This window comes from Prunus persica, chromosome G1, assembly GCF_000346465.2.
Source record: "Prunus persica cultivar Lovell chromosome G1, Prunus_persica_NCBIv2, whole genome shotgun sequence".
NCBI lineage: Eukaryota > Viridiplantae > Streptophyta > Magnoliopsida > Rosales > Rosaceae > Prunus > Prunus persica.
Genome location: NC_034009.1, coordinates 16,841,980 through 16,856,310, shown reverse-complemented (window position 1 = coordinate 16,856,310; position 14,331 = coordinate 16,841,980). Strand labels below are relative to the sequence as shown.

The window sequence follows — 14,331 nt, the reverse complement described above, 5'->3', positions numbered from 1 at the left end:
CGATATAGAGTAAAGTGATCATCATCTGAAACCAAATTCAATACAGATAGACCGCCAATATTTATTCCCTAATAAACCCAAGACACAAAGGATTAAAAGCCAAATAGTAGGAAAGTACCACAAAGATCCCCTAAATCACTATCATTTGCAATAATTATGAATAACTTGCAAATGTGTAGAAGGTCTGGTCCGACTAACTGTTTTCTCGAACGGAGCAAAATCCAAACGGTTCAGCTGTTCCAAGATCTCATCACCGGACCATTCTCTAGGTCTGAGGCGACGCTCTGTGTTCCCGTCGAACTCTTTATCTTTTTCTCGCCACTCGTGGTCCCATGGCAACCATCTCCGATGACCAAGGTAACAAACTTTTCCCGCGTGCCAACCAGAAGTTATATCTTCCTTGCATACAGGACATGCCATATAACCCTTTGTGCTCCACCCAGAAACCATTGCATATGCTGGAAAATCATTCACAGTCCACATAACTGCTGCTCGCAAAGTGAACATCCCCCCAGTTGATTTATCGTACGTGCGAACACCGTTTGTCCATAAATCCTTCAGCTCATCAACCAGAGGCCTTAAGTACACATCAATTGACCTGCCAGGATCCTCAGTTATCAAAACAGTCATCATCATGTATTCTTTTTTCATGCATTTTCAAGGCGGCAAATTATATGGGAATGCGAAAATCGGCCAAGTGCTGTGGTGTTGGTTTAGAACCCCATACGGGTTGAATCCGTCAGTGGCAAGTCCCAATCTAACATTTCGGGGATCAGCAACAAACTCGGAGAACGTTCGATTGAACTCTTTCCATGCCTCCCCATCTGCAGGATGCCGCATCACATCATCGCCTACCCGTTTTTCCTTATGCCATCTCATGTCTGTGGCAGTATGCGTCGACATATACAATCGCTGCAACCTAGGTTTAAGGGGCAGATAACGCATGACTTTTTGTGGTATCTTAGTCGTTCTATTTTGGGATGTCATTTTGAACCTCGACTCATTACATATAGGGCATGTATCCAACGTTTCATGCTCTTTGTAGAATAACATGCAATTGTTTTTGCAAGCGTGAATTTTTTCATAACCCAATCCAAGACCATGCAACACCTTCTGTGCATGTTTATGATCTTTCGGCAAACAATTGTCCGTCGGAAGCATTCTCTTGAAAACCCCCAAAAAGTAATCGAAACACAAGTTTGACATACGATACTTTATTTTTCCGTGCATTAGCTCCACAATGGCAGTGAGAACGGAAAAGCTCTCGCACCCCGGGTATAACTCTTGGTTGGCATTTTTTAACAGTTTTTCATACTGTTCAAACTCCGCACTGTCTATTGGTGTAGGCACGTCATCTTCCCCTTCCTGATTGATGTTGGTCGATGCGAATGGAAAAGCATCCTGTATAATACCCATGACTTGATCATTAGGATCCACAATAGGTTCAACATTGTCCACTCTTGGGGCATTTGAAGACGAAGTATGGTCTACTTGTTCGCCGTGAAGATTCCAAATGCTATATGTTTCAATCATTCCATTCCTTACTAAATGAAATCCAACATTTTCAATTGTCTCCCACAACGTGTTGTTACACCTCCTACAAGGACAACGGATTCTAGTTGCACCCGGGTTGTGTCTACGTGCAAACTCAATAAAATCATCGATTCCATCCAAGTATTCATCTGCACATCTATTCGGGTTCTGTATCCACCTTCTGCTCATAATTCCTGAAATCACAATCACGACACAACAATCACAACAACTTCATACGAAGTTATAATGTCACCTTATGCCTCCGGTAAGGGCCCTATCCCATTCGGGAATGCATAGTCCTGTCACGTAATCTACGGCTACATGAGATTAGATTTCGACGTGGATTAATTTCGGCAGCATCTCGACACAGTTCTTGAAGTGGGCATAGGTATAAATACCTACGTACCACCCGAAGAACGTACCGAGATGACACCGAAATCTCCACAATCGAAACCTAATCCTGTAGCCGAAGATTATGTGACAACACTATGCATTACCAAACTGTCCAAATAATGGGACAATTCAAGAATTAATTGGACCGCAGTCATGCCTTACGCATCCATGCACGAAATCCAACTAATCTTGAACGGGAAACTACGTGTTACTAAACATAAAAATAAAAGTACGAAGTTAATTTTAATTAACTTCGTACATCACAAATACATTGTGCTACGTCACGCACAATTTCACAATATTATACACATATAACTTCACAAAAAAATTACAAACATAACAAACAAACTTTTACAATAACATACCTTCTCAATCGTTCTCTACTAATCACTAATCACAGATATCCCTAACGAGAACAAAATTAATAGCGTTAGTACGAATTTACATTAATACATTTAAACTAACGACAAAAAATACATATCCAATGAACGTACTGAATTCACAGCAGAGCAGCGGCAGGGGGAGTGAGAGAGAGGAGAGAGAGGCAGAATGCAATTTCTGCATTCTGCCTCTGCAATGGCAGATACTAATATGAAGAAGAAGGACTTTGCGCGACGAATAACTGAATTCGTCGCGCAAAATGCCGTCGCAAAAGGGACTTTTCCGTCGCCCAAAACAACATTTCCGTCGCGCAATTACGTGCCGACATCTGTTTTTTTGCGCGACGAAAAATACTATTCGTCGCACAAACTTTCGTCGCGCAAATTATATTTTTCGTCGCGCTAGGTTTAAATTCCGTCGCGCAAGAACTCACCGGCATTAAACTTTTCGCGACGAAGAAAATCCGTCGCGCAAAAAAAAAAAATATCCACCCTTCATTTTGGCCCCAAAAATAAGTATCCCTTGTTTTCTTACGCGACGGTACATTTTTTTCGTCGCGCTAAGTTGTCTTTTGAGACGAAAACTCTGGTCGCGCAAATTTTTTTACCGCCAAAAAAAGGAGCCAATTTTCTGTCCATCTTTACGCGACGAATGCTTATAATTATCGCGCAATATTGTCATGCGCGACGATTTTTGTCGTCGCGCAAGCTTTTGGCGCCAACAAAAAAAACCGGGTTTTTTTCCATTACCTTAGCGCGACGAAAGTAATTTAGGTCGCGCATAGATTGGTTGCGCGACGAATCTGTTTGTCGCGCTAGTTTTCTGTTGTTTGCGCGACGGAAATTGTTTTTCGTCGCAATAGTGTTTTTTGCGCGACGAAAACATATTCGTCGCGCAAATTGTAAATCGTACTAGTGTTGGAGAGAATGAAAGCCTCTTTTTTTTTTTTTTTGGGGGTCTTTTTATTTGGTGCCAATCTCATGGAGTAGGTTTAAGTGTTGAAGTTGGATATAAAATTAAAACCTATATATTGTTTAATCATTTACGTAGGTTGCGTTTTTTTGCTATAATATGGTAAGGAGTTTTGAAGCCTTGTGGTATCTTAATAAATTTGGTATTGCAGTTTGGTGCCCATCTAGGCAAGTTAATAGTCCACCCAGCTGTAATCACATCCTCCGCTACAACACTCGCAAGTCGACCAATTTAAGTAAGATAATTAAACAAATGGAAAAAAAAAGTAAGATAATAAAACATGGTATGAAATGGCAAAGAAGATGAAAATAAAACATGGTAAACTGGAAAAAAACAAAAGAAAGCAAATTGGATTCAGGTACAAGAGTTTGTTAAGATTTCAGAGGAACGGACCATTGGCTCACCACTAGCAACATCGATATTATCCGCAATTTAACCACTTGTTTAGCGGGTGTGGGGTTTTATACAAAAGGCCTCAATGATATTAGGAGGGGAACAATTTATTATATGGAACTTTCTATTTTGTTAAATTTCCGATGTGGGACTCTTGTATTCTTCAACATAGTTGACAATAATTTGGACAAACTAGCTTGTAGCAGAGCAACAACAATCAACAGTCGGATTGATCATCAACTAGAAATCATACCAACACGCGTGTGCGGTAGAGTAATCTTCAAAGGACAAATGGTGAAAATGTAGCTGGAGTCGTTAGCTGAAAATCTCATGAATGATTGTTGAAAGCTGTTTTGAGTTATTGTGACCAATGCGATCAGTTTGATATATGTTAAGATAGTTTGTGTTATGTGTCTCTCTTCTTATCATCTTCTTTATATACTAATCACTGACCTAACTTGAATAGTAGGTCACTTAACGTGCAAGACTTTTGATCACAACGTACGTAATCCCTATTCAAGCTTTTACATGTAAATCCTTGCTAAATCATATCAAATCACCACAAATTGGCATAAAGATGATTACTACTTAAGAATTTTTTTCCTTCTAATTATGAATCTCCTTAATGGATCAAAAACCATTGGCCTCACTTATTAAATAATTTAAAGCCTTAGTAGGCTAATGTCAATAAAAACTCGATATAGGCTATATATGTTACATAGTTAAGCTAAAAATATAACATTGTTGATTATGCGTCAATGACCAATTTAAGTCATACTAGTGGACCCAAAAAAGAATGGTCATAGCAGCAGAAAAGGGCCAAGTGGGTCTAGTCTAATGGAAAATCTGGTTGCCTACTAATTTGAAACCAATGACCAAATCGGGCGGCCTTTGCAATCTCCTTAACTAATTGTAGCTAATAGGAAAGAACCATGCATGCTGTAAAGCATTATATTGATTGGCAGTCGAAGAAAAAGTAGGAAGAAATGCAGCCAAAGAAATTCCATTTTGAACTGAAACAAAATAGCAATAACAGGTCTAGATATTCAAAAAACATGTATAACAAACTCAGGTCAAAGTAGCTCTTGGTTTAGGTTTTGTTCTACTAATTAAAGAGATCAATGAAGTCCACGACTTCAGTATTTTCAAGACCTGACCTCTCCCTATTCTTTTTCTTTCTTTTTCTTAAATAATTTAGAGTGGGGAGAGATCATGAGCATTCCAAAAAGTCCAAATAGAAAGAGTAGACCCCCGAAAATGATTGCCCGTTCATCAAGGGTTATTGTTGGTGTGGGGGATGTTTGTAGGTGATCATACCAACACGCTGTGTGTCGTAGGACTTGGGTTTCTTTGCCTGAAGTGCCTTCCCAGGAGGACATGTAATGAAACAGTAAATCCAGTGTGCTGATCTGGACTTGGCTGTCTGTTGAAAGCAGTGGTTCTTTGAAGGCCTCCGTAAACAATATATTCATTGGATTCACATATTTTTCATCTTCTGTTGCTTGCTCAAAGCTATCTCCTTCGGATGAAGTCATGCTGTTTAAATCAATTGCATATGCAGCCCCGAAAAGCCCTCTCTAAGCCAACACTGTCAAGAATGCTGGACAAATAATATGGAAATTGTTAGTTGACAGAAGACGGGACTGATACCAATGAGGAAATGTGCATGTAAAAAGGGGAGAATTCCAGTCTGTCTCAAAGGTTTAAAAGTATAGTAGTTTCCGCTATAGGCAGTAAGTTCCATAGTCAAGAACTCAAGCACTTGGAGCTGCAACGTTTTTATCATTTGAATCTAAATAAAATCAAGATGCAAAGTATCTTGTCATGAGATATGAACAAACGGATGCAACTCATTGATGGCATTGTTGTACAATCATTCCAACTATATTGATGAGAGAAATTGCGAGGGACCTTCACCTTCAAAGTTCAAATATGGTCTGACATCAATAAGAAACAATTGTGGCGTAGTTAGGGAGTTCGTTTGCAGGCTTGATGTCTATATGTGCCTATGTGCCCAAACAGAAAACCTACTTTGAAAAATTAAATGAATAGAAACTCATGGGGTATAACAAACTGAACAAAATGATAAGTCATATCTTTGCTGAGCTGTGCTTTAAATAACGGAAAATGAACGCAACTTGCAAGGCACAACAAGAAAATATTCAAGAAGTGGAATACTGACCTACACAATTCAAGCCGACATCATCCCTTTGGGTCTTCATGAGGGCCTCTAGAGACGAGTGCAATAGCTTGGGGCAAAAGGCAAATGAAAAATCAGTTCCATCACCAACCTTTGATGCGTATTGGAGAACAGATACCTTAAATAGAAGAAACAGGATGGCAGTTTAACAAAACCCCTAAGCAGTGAAGCTGCACTTAAAGAATCGCAGAATTGTTAGCAGGGATACATATTTTTTGAGATCAATACGATGCAAGTCTTAAAGATATTGTTGTTGAAAAAGGTTTCGTTAGTAGAAGCCACTGGGTGCACAGATGCTTATCATCGTTGAGACTTCCTTGTAGACTCCAAACCATAGGCATTGAACTTGCATACGAACAAAGTCATGATGCACAAATTTATCCAAAAAGTAACCAAAATACAAGGATCAGAGAGTTTCAGGTATAATAAAATTTGAGGTACCCCTAGCTTGCCCGCTGAAATTTCATTTTGACTGGTAGAGTAGAAAAATCTAATTTGAAAGAAACAGGACAAGAATGACTTGGAGCCCCTAACCAAACCAATTCAGAGGCATAACCCTTTGTTTGATTACCGAAAACTCACAGAATTCATAATTTTCCAAAGAATGTATCTAAATCTTAACTCTCAGAATTCATAACTCTCAGGAAGCAAACAGAAAATAAACATTACCCAAAGTATGTATCTAAATCTTAAAATTGATATGTAAATTTGCAAACAAACAGCAGAGTTTTGATATGAGAAACAGTAGAAGAATGAAGCTCGATTTCACCAAATTCGTCCGGCCGTAACAAGTCATACTACCGAGAAACACAAATCATTTTCTCAGGAAGCAAACAGAAAACAAATCACAACCGGAAATTTTTATCTCAACAGCAACTCCAGAATTCACAGACAAACAAAGAGAGAATGGTGGAAATACCTATAAAGCTGACGGCGACTCCAGGCCAAGGGGCCAAAAGAGAGGCGGTCGGAAACCCTAGCGACGAAGTCGGCAGTACGAGGCACCGGCGGAATCGCAGAGAGCGGACATGAGATGGACGACATGTCGTGCGATGGGGTCGTCGTCGAAAGAAGAGAGAATATGAACGAGAGGCGAGACGAGGAAGTGAGGGTGGAAGGCGAGGAGAGAGCGGAGGAAGGCGGGGTCGGAGGAGATGGCCTGAGAGAACCGAGAGAGGGCGTAGGACACGTGTACGGTGGGAGATCGTGGGTTGGAGAAGCAGAGAAAGCAGACGGAGCCGCCTTCCGCCTTCCGCCTTGCTTGGTTACTAGTCTTCTTCTTCACGGTAGTACTAGCCTCGGAGGAGCTCCCGTTTCCACCATAATAAGACGACAGGGTTAAAACAAATTTAATAATTATTTTATTTCCTCAATTTTAGGAATTATTCTACTACTCCCACTATAATACCGCAATCCAAATCCTAATAAACTTGCCACTCCTTCTCCCCAAAGAAAAATAAATGTTAATTGATTTGGATTGATCAACTCCTCTTTTAAGAAGGTTTTGGAGTCGAGAATGCTATAAATTAATCTTAGCATTGTAGTTTTGTATCCATTAATTTCTCCAGCTATTTATTGCATTTTTGTAGCCATGTTTGCAACTGAAAGTTCAGACGTCAAGAATACAAATCATCTTTGCAAGAAGATATGTATCGCGTTGTTGAGCCTGTTCTTGATTGTTGGTGCTTACACCTGTTTCTTTATCGCGAACACAGGGTACATACAACCTGAATTTAGCATCACCGGTGCATATCTTAATCGATTCAATAATTATACCGAAATCAACCATACTCTCTCCTACAGTCTAGTCCTCAACATCACCCTCACAAACCCTAACAAGAAAGTGGACTTCGAGTCGAGTGACACCCAAGTCATTGCATACTATCAAAATGAGAGATTTGGTCTTGTGACTTTGATCGATAGGTGGAAATCGATTCACCAAGACCCCAAGAACACAACTATTTTTCAGAATGCCCTTATTCAAGGGCGGAAGCCTCTGCTGTATGAGGAACATGTGCTTCCCAATGTTACTCACCATTACCGTATTGACCTAATAATTGCTTTCCATGACAAGATTCAACAATCGTTTGCCGAGGTCACGTGCAACCTAACAGTTCCACTGAATTTTAATGTAACATCTTGTGATGGTTTCAACACAACAAAGTGCTACTATATTCAATTTACACTTGAGCATGACTTGGCTCCTTAATCATTTTAATAATTACTTTCAATTTTCTCCAAGTGCCTTACTTCAAATAGGTTATTTGATTAATGTTTATTTATTTGTTAAGAAAGTTTGTGTCTTCACCAATAAATTCCAGCTCATTCTCTGTTTCTGAATCATATGAATCATCCAACTCATCGTCATCTATATCAAACTGATCTTCAAGGCAGCACTGATATGATTCCCTATTGACCTCCCACTAGCAGTCCATTAAGCCCAATGGCTATGCATATCAAATTAGTACTGCAGCTTGTCAAAGCATTTTTATCCTTTTTTTCGTTTTTGGATAAGATGAGAGAAACCAGATACGAAAGAGAAAGAGAGAGAGAGAGATTTACTAAGACTTAAGATATGTACAAATAGTCAAAACTTAAAAGGGATTTTCTTTTTAAGAAAAGTGAACCATGCTGTTTGGCTCAACCCACAATGTGTTCCCATTATATAAAACCATCTATTTTATAGGTTCCCTTCAAAACCATTCATGTAAAACATTTCCCAAATTGTAGAAAAATGTCGTAATTATGCGTAAAATAGTTTGTCCCAGGATCCTAACCCATACATATATAAATTGAATTTTTCTATGTCAAGGATGTCATTGTTGTAAGAAAAGTGCACGTCCTTCCTAGGGCTACCCAAGGATATATTTTACAATGATCGGAACCATCTATATTTTAGGTCATTCTTCAAGGATTATACGGACTAAAAAAAATTCAGATCAGATGTTGTCAAGGATAATCAAATGGCTAAACAATTTCTGATTTAGCTGAGAAGCTAAAAACTGAATGGTTCTAATCATTGGTTCAATCGTCCAAACCGTATATGTATCACTATGAAAACAGAACCCAACCTTAATAGAAACCCATATAGAGAAACGTATTATTTGATGCATAGTTGCTCAAATTATGATAGATTAACAAGATCGGTTGGTTAAAGAACCTGATGTTCCCGTGGTAATATACCATCTGTCATGAACTTGATGGAGCAACTTTCACCGACCCTTTTGCCATACCTAACTTGAAACCTGACCTCTCTACCTAAATGTAGACCAAGCTCATATGCCACTCGCTTAGCAGTCGCAAGGACTGCCACACGACGAGGTTGAGTAACACCAATTATACCACTTCAGACTCAAGAGAAGCTTGAACCAAAGCCGGCTTAAAAAAGAAACTGCAACATGTCAACCGAAATGCAGAATTAGGAGCTTCAAGGGATCAAGAATATGAAATGCATATAAGCATAACAACAATAATATGATAATAAACCCACCTGTGGAACTTGGGTGGTTTTACCACACCCAGTATCTCCACATATAATAACAGTGGAATGGTCATTAACAGCCTCCATTATCCCCTGCTCCACCATTACTATTGGGAAGATCCTTCCTTGCATTTTCATCTTCCTCAGGCCTTGATAAACGCACTATAGTTGGGGCAATTAGAGACCTCAGTGTAGGAGAATTTGATAATTTAATCGTCCTGCTGAAATTTACATTCGGTGTTTCTTTTACTTTCTCCTTTCCCAAATCCACCCCGAGTCTCCAGTTAGTAACACCAGTCATATATAAATAAATACCACTCAAAACATATAAAAACTTGTACTATCACATTTCTGACTACTGTAAGAAACAGGAACATGAATAGCATGTTGATTACATTGTGCTCATCATTATCCTTGATACCTATCAAAAAATCCAAATGTGATCTTGGATTGCACATCTTACAAGTATTATAAAACCATATTGAAATTTAGAATCTAAAATTATTTGTTTGTTCCTGTTTTTCTTTTCTCTATTGAAGAGCAGGCTGCAGGAGGGAGTATCACAACATATAGAATACATGCCATAAGAGCAACAAAATTTCCTTTTTAAAAAGTATCAACCAATAATGGGATTTCATGTAAGAGGTTCGAAAAATAGTAACATAAAAAGACAAGATACTTAGAAAATAAAACAACTTGTAATTTAACTTCTGCACGCACCTGATTGGTGCCCTTCCTTTTGTTCCTTCTCTTTGCTAGCAAGATGAGGGTGTTGCTATCACCACCTCCCAAGCTTAAACCCAAAAAAAAAAAAAAAAAAAAAAACAAAGATGAAGGTTTAAAATGACCGAAAAGGAGTTTTTTGCCCTTCCAATTTAAACCATAACAAGAGATTCTGTACCATGCAGTACATATTTCATTTAATGGCTGAAGAACTAGATACCTAGGAGAAGTGGCTGAGCCAGTTCAGTTTCCATTGCTTACTCCAAGTTACATGATAGAAATTTCTTTAACAAGTAGCATGTAATTGTAAGTTTTAATTCACTATAGCCCTATTTATATAGCATTTGAGATTAAGATCAAGAAAAAGAACAAAACTTGAGCCCTAGATTTCTGTTGTTTTAGTTTGTCAACCTTATAAACTAACCTAAGGCCCTGTTCTTAGGCAAGTATTTAAATGGGTGTCTTGTAGTTGAAGGAAACTAGCATAGAGGCAAATGAAAAATAATAAAATCCACACCTCAAGTCCATATGCTGTGCACAATTCTCCATGGGAAAATCCATTTTGCTCCTCATTTACTTACTTCAACAAACCTGAAAAATGTTACCACAAAATTTAATCAAAAAATTTATTATGAATAAATAGACTTTTAACCATTCAACAATTTATCAATATAACAAATGCAAATGAATCTCTTTCATTTGTTTTCTGGGGAAGTATAGTGTTGCATACAAACAGACGGGCAGTGATGATGGAAAAGGGCAGAACCAAATTATGAAATTACCAATGAATCTTCTCTTCTTACGCCTCGGTAGTGGAATTTTTTCTAGAATTTCCTTCTCCTTCTCTCCAAGTAGGGCTGGCAATGGGTCGTGTCGTGTCGGGATAATAAACGTGTCAAGAATGCTCGACCCGTACCCAACCCATTTAATAAACGTATTGTGTCGGGTTCGGGTCGTCTTTTATCGTGCGGGTTTCGAGTCATGTAACGGGTTCATAAATAATAACATGCATGTTACAAAACTCACAACTGAAAAAATTTAAATAAAAAAAAACGGAGAGAGGAGAGAAAATATAAGGAAAAGAAAAAAAAAAGATAGAGAGAGGAGAGAAGTGAGAAGGAAAAGAAAAAAAATAACGAGAGAGAGAGGAGAGAAGAGAGAAGGACAGAATTTTTTTTTTTTTTTTAAAAAAGGAGAAAAAACTAAAGAGAGGGAAAAGAAAGGAAAAAAAAAGAGAGAGGAGAGAAAACTAAAGAGAAGGAAAAGAAAGAAAAAAAGAGAGTGGAGAAGATAGACGGAAAGAAAAAAAAACAAAAGAAGAAAAAGAAACATTATAAATATCAAAAGGCATAGTACATAATCACAAAGTTGTATGTAGCATGGTGGATAAGGTTTTTGACAGGACCCGCCCTGAATTTCCGAAAACCATAGACGAATCCTATGGAATTCCCGACATCACCCCGATGCCGGGCCCACTTACTAAAGACCGGAATTTTCTGCCAAAATTTCGGCAGAGTCTCCCTTGTAAATTGATCATTTCCCAAAATTTTCAACCTGCATAAAACCCATTTAATATCCCAACAGGCAGCATGCACAATATAATTTCATACAATTCACAAACTCGGCGTTCGGCCCTCACAAAAACCGAAGCGAAACCAAATTACCCACAAAGCTCTTGAGCCAAATATTGCTTTCAGCAAGGCAAATAATAAACTCAAATATGAATTATGAATACTAAATACAACATACATCATCTAACTTTTCCAATTTCAACATATGAGGTTTTAACCTCCTAACACAATCACATCTATGTCTGCGGCTGCATCTAATAACTTTAGGCTGCCTACGTACCCTCACTGAGGGATCAAGCCACACGTAGTTCTTCCTACTAAATCTCGATTCCAAACACATACAATATCTTTATTCATCTCTCTGTTAATCACATAATCTCCCTATACGTCTGAAATTCCAACGCCACGTATGGGGTCTGTCATCACGCCAGAAAATTATACACCACTTGTGACCTAACAATCATATCATCTCCCTATACACCGAAAGTTCCAACGCCACGTATGGGGTCTGTCTCAACGCCGAAAAATCCTATGCCACGCGAGACCTAACAATCACATAATCTCCCCATACGCCGAAAATTCCAACGCCACATATGGGGTCTGTCATCAAGTCGAATAACCTACGCCACATGTGACCTAACAATTATAGCATCTCCCTATACGCCGGAAATTCCAACTCCACGTATGGGGTCTGTCCTCATGCCGGATAACCTACACCACGTGGGACCTAACAATCACATAATCTCCCCATACGCTGGAAATTCCAACGCCACGTATGAGGTCTGTCATCCAGCAGGAAAATCCTACGCCACGGGTGACTTAACAATCACATAATCTCTCCATACGCCGGAAATTCCAACGCCACGTATGGGGTCTGTCAGCACGTCGGATAACCTACGCCACGTGTGACCTAACAATCATATCATCTCCCCATACGCCAGAAATTTCAACGCCACGTATGGGGTCTGTCCTCACGCCGGATAACCTACGCCACGTCGGACCTAACAATCACATAATCTCCCCATACGCTGGAAATTCCAACTCCACATCTGTCATCCTGCGGGAAAATCCTACGCCACGGGTGATGACAGGACCCGCCCAGGAATTTCTCCGGAGACGGGAGCGGAACCCGTATTTGTTCCGACATCACCCCGATGCAGAGCCCACTTACTAAAAATCGAGACTCTTTACTAAAATTTTGGCAGAGTCCCCCCTGTGAATTGAACAAACCCAACAAAATTCAACCTGCATAAAAATACAAAATAATCCTAACCAGCAGCATGCTTTAAAGCGAATAAACAGTTTACAACAAAATGGCCTCCGGCCTCACAAATCAAACCCTAATAGGGGCGATAACAGAGCATGTCTAAGAACTTCAATTTCAACAAAACAGAGTTCAAAGGGAATAACATGAAGAAAGAGTCCTACGAAGGCTCAAGGCTCTGAAGCGCACGATTCGGCTCTGCTGTGGAGCTCAGTCAACTGCTGGCTGGGGGGGCGCAAAACAGAAAATTGTGAGTGGACAAAAATAAATTCAGTTCAATGTAAACCAATGTAATATAACCCCACCGTTTAGAAAACCATGCAAGAAATCCCATGCATCTCAAAACCATCATACTCAAGTATGTATATATATAAAAATATATATATCCAAACAAATCAATACCAGATGCCAAGTCCGAAATCCATAAAGAACGCTTTACAAAACCCACCATCCAAAACTTATAAATCCCACAACTAAACTCTCGAAAGTGTACCCATTGGCATGACCGGCAAGGAAGTATCCTCACCGAAAAACAAGAATGAATGAATAGATATATAAATATATAATATAAGAGATATATATATAATATAAATATGACCATCACCTAGTTGTACCGGGGAAACAATCCAACCGGGGGATTGTTTGACTAGTCACCCTGGCAGAGTCCTCATGAAGAGTCCTCAATCCACCATGTGACTAGGGAACGAGCCGTCCAACTGGGGGACCAACTCTCAGCCAGCACGTACCGTCGATAACCTCAAAATCTGTACGTCTGTGATCAGTCCTACGTGCGCAGACTACCCAATCAAGGGTCTACAGAAACATCCCGTCAAGGATACCCCAGGTTCCGACAATTCCAAGTATCTCAAGTCTCCGTATCCAAGTTCCAAATCAGGGGAGGTACATAGGGTAGTGCTTATAGCACACCAAACTGACATTCTATACTCACCACTTTCCATAATCTCATCTCAACAACCCAAGTACCCCACACATAGCCAAACATATATAGAAATCCTCAAAATCCATATATTCATACTCAAGATACTCAAATATGTCAAAACCCAAAATATATTTTCAATGCCTCATAAAAATATCACTTTCAACAACTGAATAATTAATATATCCAAAATACCATTTAAAACATCGTGCATAATATTTCTCAAAATCCATATAAAATATACTTTCAAAACCCAACTATGCCAAAGCGCTATACAAACATCAAATTCAACCCATGAATATAATATATTCAGTAAATCATTAAAAACGTTAAGCATAAATCTTTCATCAATAAAACCATGCATAAGATTTGAAAACAAAGTCCACTCACAAGTAGTCTCACGCTGCTTGACCCTGAGAGGGTCCCGCCTGCTGCGTATGTGTGGTCGGAGTACCTAATTTAGAATACGTATACGAGATTAAT

At 39.1% G+C, this 14,331-nt stretch overlaps 2 long non-coding RNA genes across 3 annotated transcripts; both read right to left on the bottom strand.

The window, feature by feature from the left end:
- On the bottom strand, positions 4,652-6,759 carry LOC109948780. The gene is made up of 2 exons (XR_002271257.1): positions 5,855-6,759; positions 4,652-5,272 (listed from the first exon to the last, which is right to left on the bottom strand). It is a non-coding gene; the product is annotated as an uncharacterized LOC109948780 (long non-coding RNA).
- On the bottom strand, positions 8,451-11,140 carry LOC109946553. Of its 2 annotated transcripts, XR_002269682.1 has the most exons (5): positions 10,859-11,140; positions 10,594-10,667; positions 10,074-10,146; positions 9,363-9,609; positions 8,451-9,263 (listed from the first exon to the last, which is right to left on the bottom strand). It is a non-coding gene; the product is annotated as an uncharacterized LOC109946553 (long non-coding RNA). The 2 variants fall into 2 exon arrangements; XR_002269681.1 differs by having other exon boundaries at positions 10,074-10,667.